Here is an 18,338-nt window from a genome sequence, read left to right on the forward strand (position 1 = left end):
CGCAGCTGATCGACTCTGGGGGAATCACTCAGACCCAGCTGATCGACTCTGGGGGAATCACTCAAACCCAGCTGATCGACTCTGGGGGAATCACTCAGACCCAGCTGATCGACTCTGGGGGAATCACTCAGACGCAGCTGATCGACTCTGGGGGAATCACTCAGACCCAGCTGATCGACTCTGGGGGAATCACTCAAACCCAGCTGATCGACTCTGGGGGAATCACTCAGACCCAGCTGATCGACTCTGGGGGAATCACTCAGACCCAGCTGATCGACTCTGGGGGAATCCTCAGACCCAGCTGATCGACTCTGGGGGAATGACTCAGACCCAGCTGATCGACTCTGGGGGAATCACTCACACCCAGTTGGTCGTCTATGGCGATGAATCATAAGACTTTGGGGGCTATGGGGAATTATGCCGGGACTATGTACAGGAATTTTGCAGATGGAGATCACCACCACAGACACTGGAGGGGAATCACAGATTGAGATTAGCACCGACACATTGGTCCAATTTATTTTAGCCCTGACTTGACAGTGCATCACACTATGTTAAAGTCCAACAGGTTTGTTACAAATCACTAGCTTTCGGAGCACTGCTCCTTCCACAGGTGAAATAATTTCACCTGAGGAAGGAGCGGTGCTAACCACTGTGCTCAGGTACATTTCACCTGAGGAAGGAGCAGTGAAAGCTAGTGATTTGTAACAAACCTGTTGGACTTTAACCTGGTGTTGTAAGACTTCTTACTGTGCTCACCCCAGTCCAATGCCGGCATCTCCACATCATCCCACTATTGTTCGAGGTTGAAGCTTGATCATCATGAAAGTCGCGAAGCTAATCGTCCTATCGGCAAACCGAGAACCCTCCCAGTAACTACTGACATCCTCCATTGAGTGTTGTCAGTGTTGTGGTTTGGGGGTTCAGGGCGTGTTGCCAGAGTTTGTGGTGGGGGGGGGGGTGGGTTCAGGGCGTGTTGCCAGTGTTTGTGGTGGGGGGTTCAGGGCGTGTTGCCAGTGTTTGTGGTGGGGGGGGGGGGGGGGGGTTTGCAGGGCGTGTTGCCAGTGTTTGTGGTGAGGGGTTCAGGGCGTGTTGCCAGTGTTTGTGGTGGGGGGTTCAGGGCGTGTTGCCAGTGTTTGTGGTGGGGGGTTCAGGGCGTGTTGCCAGTGTTTGTGGTGAGGGGTTCAGGGCGTGTTGTCAGTGTTTGTGGTGGGGGGGGGGGGGGGGTTTGCAGGGCGTGTTGCCAGTGTTTGTGGTGAGGGGTTCAGGGCGTGTTGCCAGTGTTTGTGGTGGGGGGTTCAGGGCGTGTTGCCAGTGTTTGTGGTGGGGGGTTCAGGGCGTGTTGCCAGTGTTTGTGGTGGGGGGTTCAGGGCGTGTTGCCAGTGTTTGTGGTTGGGGGGGGTTCAGGGCGTGTTGCCAGTGTTTGTGGTGGGGGGTTCAGGGCGTGTTGCCAGTGTTTGTGGTGGGGGGTTCAGGGCGTGTTGCCAGTGTTTGTGGTGGGGGGTTCAGGGTGTGTTGCCAGTGTTTGTGGTTGGGGGGGGGTTCAGGGCGTGTTGCCAGTGTTTGTGGTGGGGGGTTCAGGGCGTGTTGCCAGTGTTTGTGGTTGGGGGGGGGGGGGGGGGTTCAGGGCGTGTTGCCAGTGTTTGTGGTGGGGGGGGTTCAGGGCGTGTTGCCAGTGTTTGTGGTGAGGGGTTCAGGGTGTGTTGCCAGTGTTTGTGGTGGGGGGTTCAGGGCGTGTTGCCAGTGTTTGTGGTGGGGGGTTGCAGGGCGTGTTGCCAGTGTTTGTGGTGGGGGGTTCAGGGCGTGTTGCCAGTGTTTGTGGTGGGGGGTTGCAGGGCGTGTTGCCAGTGTTTGTGGTGGGGGGTTCAGGGTGTGTTGCCAGTGTTTGTGGTGGGGGGTTCAGGGCGTGTTGTCAGTGTTTGTGGTGGGGGGGGGGGGTTCAGGGCGTGTTGCCACTGTTTATGGTGGGGGGTTCAGGGCGTGTTGCCAGTGTTTGTGGTGAGGGGTGCAGGGCGTGTTGCCAGTGTTTGTGGTGGGGGGGGGGGGGGGTTGCAGGGTGTGTTGCCAGTGTTTGTGGTGGGGGGTTCAGGGTGTGTTGCCAGTGTTTGTGGTGAGGGGTGCAGGGCGTGTTGCCAGTGTTTGTGGTGGGGGGTTCAGGGCATGTTGCCAGTGTTTGTGGTGGGGGGTTCAGGGCGTGTTGCCAGTGTTTGTGGTGGGGGGTTCAGGGCGTGTTGCCAGTGTTTGTGGTGGGGGGTTCAGGGCGTGTTGTCAGTGTTTGTGGTGGGGGGTGCAGGGCGTGTTGCCAGTGTTTGTGGTGGGGGGGGTTCAGGGCGTGTTGCCACTGTTTATGGTGGGGGGTTCAGGGCATGTTGACAGTGTTTGTGGTGAGGGGTGCAGGGCGTGTTGCCAGTGTTTGTGGTGGGGGGGGGGGGGGGTTGCAGGGTGTGTTGCCAGTGTTTGTGGTGGGGGGTTCAGGGTGTGTTGCCAGTGTTTGTGGTGGGGGGTTCAGGGCGTGTTGCCAGTGTTTGTGGTGGGGGGGGTTCAGGGCGTGTTGCCACTGTTTATGGTGGGGGGTTCAGGGCGTGTTGACAGTGTTTGTGGTGGGGGGGGGTGTTCAGGGCGTGTTGCCAGTGTTTGTGGTGACGGGTTCAGGGCGTGTTGCCAGTGTTTGTGGTGGGGGGTTCAGGGCGTGTTGCCAGTGTTTGTGGTGAGGGGTTCAGGGCGTGTTGCCAGTGTTTGTGGTGGGGGGTTCAGGGCGTGTTGCCAGTGTTTGTGGTGAGGGGTTCAGGGCGTGTTGCCAGTGTTTGTGGTGGGGGGTTCAGGGCGTGTTGCCAGTGTTTGTGGTGGGGGTTGCAGGGCGTGTTGCCAGTGTTTGTGGTGAGGGGTTCAGGGCGTGTTGCCAGTGTTTGTGGTTGGGGGGGGTTCAGGGCGTGTTGCCAGTGTTTGTGGTTGGGGGGGGTTCAGGGCGTGTTGCCAGTGTTTGTGGTTGGGGGGGGTGCAGGGCGTGTTGCCAGTGTTTGTGGTGGGGGGTTCAGGGCGTGTTGCCAGTGTTTGTGGTGGGGGGTTCAGGGCGTGTTGCCAGTGTTTGTGGTGGGGGGTTCAGGGCGTGTTGCCAGTGTTTGTGGTTGGGGGGGGGGTTCAGGGCGTGTTGCCAGTGTTTGTGGTGGGGGGTGCAGGGCGTGTTGCTAGTGTTTGTGGTGGGGGGGGTTGCAGGGCGTGTTGCCAGTGTTTGTGGTGGGGGGTTCAGGGCGTGTTGCCAGTGTTTGTGGTGGGTGGTTCAGAGCGTGTTGCCAGTATTTGTGGGGGGGGGGGGGGTTCAGGGCGTGTTGCCAGTGTTTGTGGGGGGGGGGGGTTCAGGGCGTGTTGCCAGTGTTTGTGGTGGGGGGTTGCAGGGCGTGTTGCCAGTGTTTGTGGTGAGGGGTCCAGGGTGTGTTGCCAGTGTTTGTGGTGGGGGGGGGGGGGGTTCAAGGCGTGTTGCCAGTGTTTGTGGTGGGGGTTTCAGGGCGTGTTGCCAGTGTTTGTGGTGGGGGTTCAGGGCGTGTTGCCAGTGTTTGTGGTGGGGGGGTTCAGGGCGTGTTGCCAGTGTTTGTGGTGGGGGGTTCAGGGCGTGTTGCCAGTGTTTGTGGTGGGGGGTTCAGGGCGTGTTGCCAGTGTTTGTGGTGGGGGGTTCAGGGCGTGTTGACAGTGTTTGTGGTGGGGGGTTTAGGGCGTGTTGCCACTGTTTATGGTGGGGGGTTCAGGGCGTGTTGCCAGTGTTTGTGGTGGGGGGGGTTCAGGGCGTGTTGACAGTGTTTGTGGTGAGGGGTGCAGGGCGTGTTGACAGTGTTTGTGGTGGGGGGTTCAGGGCGTGTTGACAGTGTTTGTGGAGACGGATCAGGGATTGTTGTCGGTGTTTGTGTGGGGGGGGGGGGGAAATAGGGAGTGTTATCAGTGTTTGTGGGGGCTTTCATGGAGTGTGTCATGTTTGCGGGGGGTGGGGTTCATGGACTATGTTAGTGGTTCCTGGGAGTTTTCGGGGAGTGTGTACGTGCTTACTTGGAGGGTCTGGGTTGATTGATCCACCGACCTTCATGACCTCGAACCAGACGGATGGACATACTGTCAGGGCTGAATGGGTCAATGGATTGTATACACGGTAGCACAGTGATTGGCACTGTTGCTTCACAGTGCCCGGGACCCGGGTTTGATTCCCGGCTTGGGTCAATGTGTGCCGACTCTGCACGTTCTTCCATGTTATGGGGAGAAGGCAGGAAAATGGGGGATGAGAAAATATCAGCCATGATTGAATGGCGGAGCAGGTTCGATGGGCCAAGTGGCCTAATTCTGCTCCTATGTCTTATGGTCTCATGTCTGCGTGGGTTTACTCCGGGCGCTCTGATTTCCTCCCGCAAGTCTCGAAAGACAAATTTGACATTCTGAATTCTCCTTCGCTGTACCCGAAAATACGCCAGAGTGTGGCGACTGCGGGATTTGCACAGTAAACTCATTGCAGTGTTTGGGCAGCACGGTAGGACAAGTGGATATCACTGTGGCTTCACAGCGCCAGGATCTCAGGTTCGATTCCCCGCTGGGTCACTGTGCGGTGTCTGCACGTTCTCCCCCGTGTCTGCGTGGGTTTCCTCCGGGTGCTCCGGTTTCCTCCTACAGTCCAAAGACGTACAGGTAAGGTGGATTAGCCATGATAAATTACCCTTAATGACCAAAAAGGTTAGGAGGGGTTATTGGGTTATGGGGATGGGTGTAAGTGAGGGCTTAAGTGGGTCGGTGCAGACTCAATGGGCTGAATGGCCTCCTTCTGCACTGTATGTTCTACGTCAGTGTTAAGGCAAGCCAACTTGTAACACTAATAAAGATTATTATTACTGTGTCACATCTATTTCATTTAAATCAGTTGCAATCCTGTGATGCTTTTATGCCATTTAATATTGCTGATTAAACTTGGGTAAATGCTAAATAAGGTTCTATTAATAGAGAAACAAAACTGTCCAACTTTTGTTTCAATGGAACCACCTTCAGTAATGAGCCCAGGTATTTCAAAATTCTACAAACTTGATTATTCAGTTAGATTTGTTCATTGACTCTCAACTTCAACATTTTAAACACTGACACACTTGCTGAGCCCCTGTAAACAATGACACACTCCATGAACACACAGTAAACAGTGACACACTCCCTAAACACACACTGTAAACATTGACACACTTCCTGAACACACCCTGTAAACACTGACACACTCCCTGAACCCACCCTGTAAACATTGACACACTCCCTGAACCCACCCTGTAAACATTGACACACTCCCTGAACACACCCTGTAAACACTGACACACTCCCTGAACACACTCTGTAAACATTGACACACTCTCTGAAGACACCCTTTAAACAATGACACACTCCCTGAACACACTGTAAACATTGACACACTCCCTGAACACACTCTGTAAACATTGACACATTCCCTGAACACCCTGTAAACATTGACACACTCCCTGAACACACTCTGTAAACATTGACATACTCCCTGAACACACTCTGTAAACATTGACGCATTCCCTGAACACACCCTGTAAACATTGACACACTCCCTGAATACACCCTGTAAACATTGACACTCCCTGAACACACCCTGTAAACACTGACACACTCCCTGAACACACTCTGTAAACACTGACACACTCCCTGAACACACTCTGTAAACACTGACACACTCCCTGAACAAACTCTGTAAACATTGACACACTCTTTAAACATTGACACACTCCCTGAACACACTCTGTAAACATTGACACACTCTCTGAAGACACCCTGTAAACACTGACACACTCCCTGAACACACTCTGTAAACACTTACACACTCCCTGAACACACTCTGTAAACACTGACACACTCCCTGAACACACTCTGTAAACATTGACACACTCCCTGAACAAACTCTGTAAACATTGACACACTCTCTGAAGACACCCTTTAAACATTGACATACTCCCTGAACACACTCTGTAAACATTGACACACTCTCTGAAGACACCCTTTAAACATTGACACACTCCCTGAACACACTCTGTAAACATTGACAGACTCTCTGAAGACACCCTTTAAACATTGACACACTCCCTGAACACACACTGTAAACATTGACACACTCCCTGAATACACCCTGTAAACATTGACACTCCCTGAACACACCCTGTAAACACTGACACACTCCCTGAACACACTCTGTAAACACTGACACACTCCCTGAACAAACTCTGTAAACATTGACACACTCTTTAAACATTGACACACTCCCTGAACACACTCTGTAAACACTGACACACTCCCTGAACACACTCTGTAAACACTGACACACTCCCTGAACAAACTCTGTAAACATTGACACACTCTTTAAACATTGACACACTCCCTGAACACACTCTGTAAACATTGACACACTCTCTGAAGACACCCTGTAAACACTGACACACTCCCTGAACACACACTGTAAACACTTACACACTCACTGAACACACTCTGTAAACACTGACACACTCCCTGAACACACTCTGTAAACACTGACACACTCCCTGAACAAACTCTGTAAACATTGACACACTCTCTGAAGACACCCTTTAAACAATGACACACTCCCTGAACACACTGTAAACATTGACACACTGCCTGACCACACTCTGTAAACACTGACATACTCCCTGAACACACTCTGTAAACATTGACACACTCCCTGACCACACTCTGTAAACACTGACACACTCCCTGAACACACTCTGTAAACATTGACACATTCCCTGAACACCCTGTAAACATTGACACACTCCCTGAACACACTCTGTAAACATTGACACATTCCCTGAACACACACTGTAAACATTGACACATTCCCTGAACACCCTGTAAACATTGACACATTCCCTGAACACACCCTGTAAACATTGACACATTCCCTGAACACACACTGTAAACATTGACACATTCCCTGAACACCCTGTAAACATTGACACACTCCCTGAACACACCCTGTAAACATTGACACATTCCCTGAACACACCCTGTAAACATTGACACATTCCCTGAACACACTCTGTAAACATTGACACATTCCCTGAACACACCCTGTAAACATTGACACACTCCCTGAATACACCCTGTAAACAATGACACACTCCCTGAACACACACTGTAAACACTGACACACTCCCTGAACACACTCTGTAAACATTGAAACACTCCCTGAACACACTCTGTAAACATTGACATACTCCCTGAACACACTCTGTAAACATTGACACATTCCCTGAACACACCCTGTAAACATTGACACATTCCCTGAACACACACTGTAAACATTGACACATTCCCTGAACACCCTGTAAACATTGACACACTCCCTGAACACACCCTGTAAACATTGACACATTCCCTGAACACACTCTGTAAACATTGACACATTCCCTGAACACACCCTGTAAACATTGACACACTCCCTGAATACACCCTGTAAACAATGACACACTCCCTGAACACACACTGTAAACATTGACACACTTCCTGAACACACCCTGTAAACACTGACACACTCCCTGAACTCACCCTGTAAACATTGACACACTCCCTGAACACACCCTGTAAACACGGACACACTCCCTGAACACACTCTGTAAACACTGACACACTCCCTGAACACACACTGTAAACATTGACACACTTCCTGAACACACCCTGTAAACATTGACACTCCCTGAACACACCCTGTAAACACTGACACACTCCCTGAACCCACGCTGTAAACATTGACACACTCCCTGAACACACTCTGTAAACACTGACACACTCCCTGAACACACTCTGTAAACGTTGACACACTCTCTGAAGACACCCTTTAAACAATGACACACTCCCTGAACACACACTGTAAACATTGACACACTTCCTGAACACACCCTGTAAACACTGACACACTCCCTGAACTCACCCTGTAAACATTGACACACTCCCTGAACACACCCTGTAAACACGGACACACTCCCTGAACACACTGTAAACATTGACACACTCTCTGAAGACACCCTTTAAACAATGACACACTCCCTGAACACACACTGTAAACATTGACACACTTCCTGAACACACCCTGTAAACACTGACACACTCCCTGAACTCACCCTGTAAACATTGACACACTCCCTGAACACACCCTGTAAACACGGACACACTCCCTGAAGACACCCTTTATACATTGACACACTCCCTGAACACACTCTGTAAACATTGACACACTCTCTGAAGACACCCTTTAAACATTGACACACTCCCTGAATGCACACTGTACACATTGACACACTCCCTGAACACACACTGTAAACACTGACACACTCCCTGAACACACTCTGTAAACATTGAAACACTCCCTGAACACACTCTGTAAACATTGACACACTCTCTGAAGACACCCTTTAAACATTGACACACTCCCTGAACACACTCTGTAAACATTGACACACTCTCTGAAGACACCCTTTAAACACTGACACACTCCCTGAACACACTGTGTAAACATTGACACATTCCCTGAACACACTCTGTAAACATTGACACATTCCCTGAACACACCCTGTAAACATTGACACACTCCCTGAATACACCCTGTAAACAATGACACACTCCCTGAACACACACTGTAAACATTGACACACTTCCTGAACACACCCTGTAAACATTGACACTCCCTGAACACATCCTGTAAACACTGACACACTCCCTGAACACACTCTGTAAACACTGACACACTCCCTGAACACACTCTGTAAACGTTGACACACTCTCTGAAGACACCCTTTAAACATTGACACACTCCCTGAACACACTCTGTAAACATTGACACACTCTCTGAAGACACCCTTTAAACACTGACACACTCCCTGAACACACTGTGTAAACATTGACACATTCCCTGAACACACTCTGTAAACATTGACACATTCCCTGAACACACCCTGTAAACATTGACACACTCCCTGAATACACCCTGTAAACAATGACACACTCCCTGAACACACACTGTAAACATTGACACACTTCCTGAACACACCCTGTAAACACTGACACACTCCCTGAACTCACCCTGTAAACATTGACACACTCCCTGAACACACCCTGTAAACACGGACACACTCCCTGAACACACTCTGTAAACACTGACACACTCCCTGAACACACACTGTAAACATTGACACACTTCCTGAACACACCCTGTAAACATTGACACTCCCTGAACACATCCTGTAAACACTGACACACTCCCTGAACACACTCTGTAAACACTGACACACTCCCTGAACACACTCTGTAAACGTTGACACACTCTCTGAAGACACCCTTTAAACAATGACACACTCCCTGAACACACACTGTAAACATTGACACACTTCCTGAACACACCCTGTAAACACTGACACACTCCCTGAACTCACCCTGTAAACATTGACACACTCCCTGAACACACCCTGTAAACACGGACACACTCCCTGAAGACACCCTTTATACATTGACACACTCCCTGAACACACTCTGTAAACATTGACACACTTCCTGAACACACCCTGTAAACACTGACACACTCCCGGAACACACTCTGTAAACATTGACACACTCTCTGAAGACACCCTTTATACATTGACACACTCCCTGAACACACTCTGTAAACATTGACACATTCCCTGAAGACACCCTTTATACAATGACACACTCCCTGAACACACACTGTAAACATTGACACACTCCCTGAACACACCCTGTAAACACTGACACACTCCCTGAACCCACCCTGTAAACATTGACACACTCTCTGAAGACACCCTTTAAACATTGACACACTCCCTGAATGCACACTGTACACATTGACACACTCCCTGAACACACACTGTAAACACTGACACACTCCCTGAACACACTCTGTAAACATTGAAACACTCCCTGAACACACTCTGTAAACATTGACACACTCTCTGAAGACACCCTTTAAACATTGACACACTCCCTGAACACACTCTGTAAACATTGACACACTCTCTGAAGACACCCTTTAAACATTGACACACTCCCTGAACACACTGTGTAAACATTGAAACACTCCCTGAACACACCCTTTAAACATTGACACACTCCCTGAATCCACCTAATCTGCACGTTTTTGGACTGTGGGAGGAAACTGGAGCACCCGGAGGAAACCCACGCAGACACGGGGAGAACGTGCAGACTCCGCACAGACAGTGACCCAGAGGGAAATCGAACCTGGGACCTGAGCTGTGAAGCCACAGTGCTAACCACTATGCTACTGTGCTGAAAACCATTTAAACGAAGCCAAAGCATAAGGGTTGGAGTACTCATAAGTTTTGCGCACGTGAAGTAGAGACAGCCTGCGTGAAGCAGCCCGAGTGAGGACTGAAAGTTGGTCATTTGGAACAGTGTGGTAATTAAAGAGGTAAGTGAATTTAATTTTCCTGTTTTTCAATCACATGAAGGCTTATTAGAGGCACATTTGTAAATTGCATTCTTATGTTTGCAGGCTGACAGAAAGGGCAGGCAGTCAGTGCAGGAATCGCCTGTGGCTGTCCCCCTCTCTAACAGGTGCAGTGTTTTGGATACTGTTGGGGGGATAGCCTATCAGGGAAAAGCAACAGCAGCTAGAACAGTTGTACCACAACTGGCTCTGTTGCTCTGCAGAGGAGGGCAAAGTACAGGAGAGCGATTGTTATAGGGGACTCTATAGTCAGGGACACAGATAGGCGCTTCTGTGGACGTGAAAGGGACTCCAGGATGGTGTGTTGCCTCCCTGGTGCCAGGGTCAAGGATGTCACTGAACAAACACGAAACATTCTGACTGGGAGGTGAACAGCCAGAGGTCGTAGTACACATAGGTACTAATGACATAGGCCAAAAGAGTGATGCGGTCCTGCATATGGAGTTCAGGTAGTTAGGCAGTAAACTAAAATGCAGGACCTCTGGGGTTGTAATCTCAGGATTACTCCCTGTACCACATGCCAGTGAGGCTATAAATAAGAAGATAGTGCAGCTAAACATGTGGCTAAACCGGTGCTGTAGGAGGGAGGGCTTCAAATTTCTAGACCATTGCGATCTCTTCCGGGGCAGGTGGGACCTGTACAAGAAGGAAGGGTTGCATCTAAACTCGAGGGGCACCAATTACAGGCTGGGGGGTTTGTTAGAGTCACTCGGGAGGATTTAAACTAGTAAGGCGGGGGCCGGGGGCGGGGGGTGGGGAGGAGGGGGGGGGTGCTGGGAACCAGACTGTTAGCTTAGAAGGTGTAATAACTGAAGGGGAAATAGAGAACAAAAATAACAGAACAACATCACCATCAGGCAGAGCAAAAAAAGGTGACAAGTGTGAGAAGGGAGGTTGTCAATGCAGGACTCAGGGTTTTGTGCCTTAATGCATACAGTATATGAAACAAGGTCAGTGAGTTCATTGTGCACATTGAAATTGGCCGGTATGATGTTGTGGGCATCACAGAGACGTGGCTGCAAGGGGATCAGGGCTGGGATCTAAATATACAAGGATATGTGTCCTATCGACTGGATAGGCAGATGGGCAAAAGGGGCGGCGTTACATTGTTAGTAAACAATGAAGTTAAATCGATAACAAGGAGTGATATAGGATCAGAAGGCACAGAATCTCTGTGGGTAGAGTTGAGGAATCGCAAAGATAGAAAGACCCTGATGGGACTTATGTGCACGCCCCCAAGCGGTAGTCAGGATGTGGGGCAGAAAATAAATCAGGAGATAGAGAAAGCATGTAAAAAAGGCAATATTACAATAATCATGGGGGACTTCAATATGCAGGTGGACTGGGAAAATCAGGTTGGTAGTGGATCCCAAGAACAGGAAATTGTGGAATGTCAAAGATGTTTTTTGGAGCAGCTTGTGAGAGAGCCTACTAGGGAACAGGCAATTCTGGATTTGTTATAATGAGGCAGACTTGATTAGGGAACTTAAGGTGAATGAACCATTGGGGAGCAGTGACCACAATATGATAGAATTTACCCAGCAGTTTGAGAGGGAGAAGATGGAATCAGATGTAACGGTATGATAATTAAATCAGCGTAACTACAAAGTCATGAGGGAGGAGCTGGCCAGAGTTGATTGGAAAATTGATTGAGGACTCTTGGTCTGTACTCGTTGGAGTTTAGAAGGATGACAGTGGGATCTTATTAAAACTTACAGGATACTGCGAGGCCAGGATAGAGTGGATGTGGAGAGGATGCTTCCACTTGTAGGAGTGGCCAATTCTGCACCTATGACTTATGGTCTTAAGTGGTGTGAGACATCCCAGTTTAGCTGGGTTCTATATAAGAGAGAGGCATAAAGCATACACTTAGTAAGCTTTGCACACGTGAAGTAGAGATAGCCTTAGTGAGTAAGGAAGGCCAAGTGAGGATTGAAACTTGGTACTTTGGAGCCGTGTGGTAATTTGGTACGGCTTCTCCCCTTTCATTTTGTTTGCTTTCTTCTGGCTTTTCAGGAGCGGAGACGAGCGGTTGGATCGGCAGCATCTTGGGAAGGTAAACGGTGAATCTGAGGTTTATACCGGGGACAACCTGAAGACTGATGTCACAGGAGGGCTGTGATTTGATTGGCCAAGAGGGGACCTGCTAAATTTGAATCTATCTGGTAAGACATGGTGAGTGGTCAGTAGTTTTTATTTTATTTTCATTTATCTATTTTGTTTTTTCGGCATAGTAATTGTATAAGTTAACCTAAGGGTTAAGACATGGCAGGAGATCCCAGACCCATGTCATGCTCCTCTTGTGCAATGTGGGAGTTCAGGAACACATCCACTGTCCCTGGCTCCTTCACATGCAGGACGTGTATCCAGCTGCAACTCCTGTTAGACCGCTTGACGACTTTGGAGCTGCGGATGGACTCACTTTGGAGCATCCATGATACTGAGGAAGTCATGGATAGCACGCTTAGCAAGTTGGTCACACTGCAGATAAAGAGTACTGAGGGAGATAGGGAATGGGTGACCAACAGGCAGAGAAATTGTAGGAAGGCAGTGCATGGGTCCTCTGCGGTCATCTCCCTCCAAAACAGGTATACCGTTTTGGATACTGTTGGGGGAGATGGCTCAACATGGGAATACAGCAGTAGCCAGGTTCATGGAACCATGACTGGCCCTTCTGCGCAGGAGGGCAAGCAAAAGGATGGTAGAGCTATAGTGATAGTTGATTGTAAGGGGAGTAGACAGGCGTTTCTGCAGACACAACCAAGACTCCAGGAAGCTACGTTGCCTCCCGGGTGCAAGCGTCCTGGATGTCGCACAGTGGCTGCAGGACATACTGAAGGGGGAGAGGGAACAGCCAGCTCTCGTGGTGCATATAGGCACCAACAATATAGGTAAAAAATGGGATGAGGTCCTACATGCTGAATATAGGGAGTTAGGAGCTAAATTAAAAAGTAGGACCTCAAAGGTAGTAATCTCTGGATTGCTACCAGTGCCACGTGATAGTCAGAGTAGTAATGACGAGATAGACAGGGTGAATGCGTGGCTTTAGAGATGGTGCAGGAGGGAGGGATTCAGATTTTTGGGACATTGGAACCGGTTCTGGGAGAGGTGGGACCATTACAAATCGGACAGTCTACACCTGGGCAGGACTGGAACCAATGTCCTAGGAGCTTGTTTGCTCGTGCTGTTGGAGAGGGTTTAAACTAATGTGGCAGGGGGTTTGGAACCAATGCAGGAGGTCAGAGGTTAGTAAAGAGGGGATAGAAACAAATGCCAGTAAGGAGAAAAGTGGAAGGCAGGGAAACAGATTGAAATTCATTTATTTCAATGTAAGAGGTCTAACGGGCAAGGCAGATGAACTCAGGCCATGGATAGGTACATGGGACTGGGATATTATAGCTATTACTGAAACATGGCTAAATGTGGGGCAGGACTGGCAGCTCAATGTTCCGGGTACAGATGCTATAGGAAAGATAGAACAAGAGATAGGAGAGGAGGGGGAGTTGTGTTTTTGATTAGGGACAACATCACAGCTGTACAGAGAGAGGATATATCCAAGGGTTTGCCCACTGAGTCGATATGGGTAGAACTGAAAAATAAGGTGAGATCACTTTGATAGGCCCCCAAATAGGCAGCGGGAAATCTAGAAGCAAATATGTAAGGAGATTACAGATAGCTGCTGGAACAATAGGGTGGGAATAGTAGGGGATATTAATTTTCCCAACATTAACTGGGACAGCCATAGCACTAGGGGTTTGGATGGAGGGAAATTTGACGAGTATATTCAGGAGGAATTTCTCATTCAATATATAGATGGCCCGACAAGAGAGGGGGCAAAACTTGACATCCTTTTGGGGAATAAGGAAGGGCAGGTGACGGAAGTGTTAGTAAGAGATCACTTTGGGACCAGTGGCCATAATTCCATTAGTTTTAAGATAGCTATGGAGGATGATAGTTCTTGACCAAAAGTTAAAATTCTAGATTGCGGCAAGGTCAATTTCGATGGTATTTGGCGGGAACTTTCAAAAGTTGATTGAGGGAGCCTGTCTACAGGCAAGGGGACAGCTGGTAAGCGGGAGTCTTTAAAAAGGGTGGTAACTAGGGTTGAGGATGAGCACATTCCTCTTAGAGTGAAGGTTAAGGCTGGTAGACGTACGGAACCCTGGATGACTTGGGATATTGAGTACATGGTCAAAAGGAAGAAGGAGGCATATGACATGCATAGGCAGCTGGGATCGAGTGGATCCTTTGAAGAGTATAGGGCTTGTCGGGGTAAGGGAGAAGTCAGGAGGGCAAAAAGGGGACATGAGATTGTCTTGGCAGGTAAGGCAAAGGAAAATCCAAAGAGCTTTTACAGATACTTAAAGGGCAGAAGAGACACTAGGGAGAGGGTAGGATCTCTTCAGGATAAACACGGTCATCTGTGTGCGAATCCACAAGGGATGGGAGAGGTTCTAAATGAATATTTCCTGTTAGTATTTACTCTGGAGAAAGGCACGAATGTTAAGGAAATTGGGGAAATAAATGTGATGTCTTGAGGAGTGTAAATATTACAGAGAAGGAGGCGCTGGAGGTTTTAAATAATGAAATATATCCCAGGACATTATGGGAGGCTAGGGAGGAAATTGCTGCCCCCCTAACTGAGATATTTGAAACATCGACAGAGCCTGAAGATTGGAGCATAACAAATGTTGTTTAAGAAGGGCTGTCGGGATAAGCTTGGGAACTACAGACTGGTGAGCCTTACTTCTGCAGTGGGTAAGTTGTTGGAAGGTATTCTGAGAGACAGGATCCACAGGCATTTAGGCAGGCAAGGGCTAACTAGGGAAAGTCAGATTGGCCTTGTAAGGGGAAAGCCATGTCTCACGAATTTGATTGAATGTTTTGATGGGATAACCAAGAAGGTAGATGAGGTCAGTGCAGTCGATGTTCTTGACATGGGTTTTCACAAGTCCTTTGACAAGGTACCGCATGGTAGTTTGTTGCAAAAGGTTAAATTTTGCGGGATCCATGTGAGATAGCCAATTGGATACAAAATTCACTGAACAACCAAATTGTGGAGGGTTGTTTTTCAAACTGGAATCCTGTGGCCAGTGGTGTGCCTCAGGGATAGGTGCTGGGTCCACTGTTATTTGTTTTATACATATGAATGATTTGTGTGAGAATATATGGGGCATGGTTAGTAAGTTTGCAGATGACACCAAGTTTGGTGGCATAGTGGATAGTGAGGTTATATAAGATTGCAACAAGATCTTGACCAATTGGCCAGTGGGCCGAATAATGGCAGATGGAGTTTAATTTGGATAAATGTGAGGTGATGCATTTTGGTAGATCAAATCAGGGCAGGATCTATTCAGTTAATGGTAGGGAGTTGGGGAGAGTTACAGACCAAAGAGGTCTAGGAGTATAGGTTCATAGCTCCTTGAAGGTGGAGTCGCAGTTGGACAGGGTGGTGAAGAAGGCATTCAGCATGCTCGGTTTTATTGGTCAGAATATTGAATACAGGAGTTGGGAAATCTTGTTGAAGTTGTACATGACGTTGGTAAGACCACACCTGGAATACTGTGTTCAGTTCTGTTCACCCTATTATAGGAAGGAAGTTAAACTAGAAAGACAACAGAAGAGATTTACGAGGAAGCTCCCAGGACGTAATGGTCTGAGTTAAAAGGAGAGGCTGGATAGGCTCAGGGGTGAACTTATAGAGGCCTATAAAATAATGAGGAGCATATGTAAGGCAGATAGTCGGCATCTTTTCCCAAAGGTAGAACTAGAGGGCATAGGTTTCAGGTGAAAGGGGAGAGATAGAAAAGAGACCAGAGGGGATGTTTCTTCATACAGAGGGTGGTGAGCATCTGGAACAGGCTTCCAGGGACAATGGTAGAGGTGGGTACAATTTTGTCCTTTAAAAAGAAGTTAGACCGTTATATGGGCAGGGTGGGTATAAAGGAATATTGGCCAAATGCGGACAAGTGGGACTAGCTTTGTGATAGAAACTGGGCGGCATGGGCAAGATGGGCCGACAGGCCTGTTTCCATGATGTAATCACCTATGACTCTATCTATGATAGTTAAATAGTTATGAAAGCTGTACCAAAATCAAATGACTCATTCTTCAATTTATTCAGTCCTCTTGAAGTTCCACAGCACAGAGGGTTAAATAAAGGTTCTGCAGTAAGAATCGTTGCTGACATTGAAATTGGCCGCCTGCTGCGTGAAACATAATTCCATGCGCAATGTCGTACTGTACAGGAGAAGTCTTTGCAGCTGATACTGACTCTGATGATGAGTATTACGATGATACTTACAAAGGTCATGAATACAATGAAGAAAGTAAAGTCTCGGAGGGTGAACCTGCTGAGGTCCACTACGAAATGCCAGTCAGGTTTCCATTAAACCCATGCATGATGGGTGTGTACGTGTTGCTGAGCATGCATGATGGGTGTGTTCATACATGTTGCTGAGAGTGCATGATGAGTGTGTGCGTGCGTGTTGCTGAGAGTGCATGTTGGGTATGTGCTGTGTGTTGCTGAGAGTGCATGATGAGTGTGTGCATGCGTGTTGCTGAGAGTGCATGTTGGGTGTGCGTGCATGTTGCTGAGGGTGCATGATGGTTGTGTGTGCGCATGTTGCTGAGAGTGCATGATGTGCGTGTGTGCGTGTTGCTGAGGGTGCATGATGAGTGTGTGTGCGTGTTGCTGAGAGTGCATGATGGGTGTGTACATGTTGCTGAGCATGCATGATGGGTGTGTACGTGCGTTTTGCTGATGGGGCATGATGAGTGTATGCGTGCGTGTTGCTGTGAGTGCATGATGAGTGTGTGCGTGCGTGTTGCTGAGAGTGCATGTTGGGTGTGCGTGCGTGTTGCTGAGGGTGCATGATGGTTGTGTGCGCACATGTTGCTGAGAGTGCATGATGCGTGTGTGCGTGCGTGTTGCTGAGAGTGCATGATGAGTGTGTGTGTGCGTGTTGCTGAGAGTGCATGATGGGTGTGTTCGTATATGTTGCTGAGAGTGCATGATGGGTGTGTTCGTATATGTTGCTGAGAGTGCATGATGGGTGTGTACGTGCGTTTTGCTGATGGGTGTGTGTTGTGTGTTGCTGAGAGTGCATGACGAGTGTGCGTGCGTGTTGCTGAGAGTATGATGGGTGTGTACGTGCGTTTTGCTGGTGGTGCATGATGAGTGTGTGCATGCATGTTGCTGAGAGTGCATGTTGGGTGTGCGTGCGTGTTGCTGAGGGTGCATGATGAGTGTGTGTGTGCGTGTTGCTGAGAGTGCATGATGCGTGTGTACGTGTTGCTGAGCGTGCATGATGGGTGTGTACATGCATTTTGCTGATGGGGCATGATGAGTGTGTGCGTGTGTGTTGCTGAGAGTGCATGTTGGGTGTGCGTGCGTGTTGCTGAGAGTGAATGTTGGGTGTGCGTGCGTGTTGCTGAGGGTGCATGATGGTTGTGTGCGTGCATGTTGCTGAGAGTGCATGATGAGTGTGTGTGCGTGTTGCTGAGGATGCATGATGAGTGTGTGCATGTGTGTTGCTGAGGGTGCATGATGATTGTGCGTGCGTGTTGCTGAGAGTGCATGATGGGTTTGTGCGTGTGTGTTGCTGAGGGTGCATGATGAATGTGCGTGCGTGTTGCTGAGAGTGCATGATGAGTGTGTGTGTGCGTGTTGCTGAGGACGCATGATGAGTGTGTGCATGTGTGTTGCTGAGGGTGCATGATGATTGTGCGTGCGTGTTGCTGAGAGTGCATGATGGGTTTGTGCGTGCGTGTTGCTGAGGGTGCATGTTGGGTGTCTACCTGTATGTTGCTGAGGGTG

Source organism: Scyliorhinus canicula, chromosome 17 (genome assembly GCF_902713615.1).
Source record: "Scyliorhinus canicula chromosome 17, sScyCan1.1, whole genome shotgun sequence".
NCBI classification, from domain to species: Eukaryota; Metazoa; Chordata; class Chondrichthyes; order Carcharhiniformes; family Scyliorhinidae; genus Scyliorhinus; species Scyliorhinus canicula.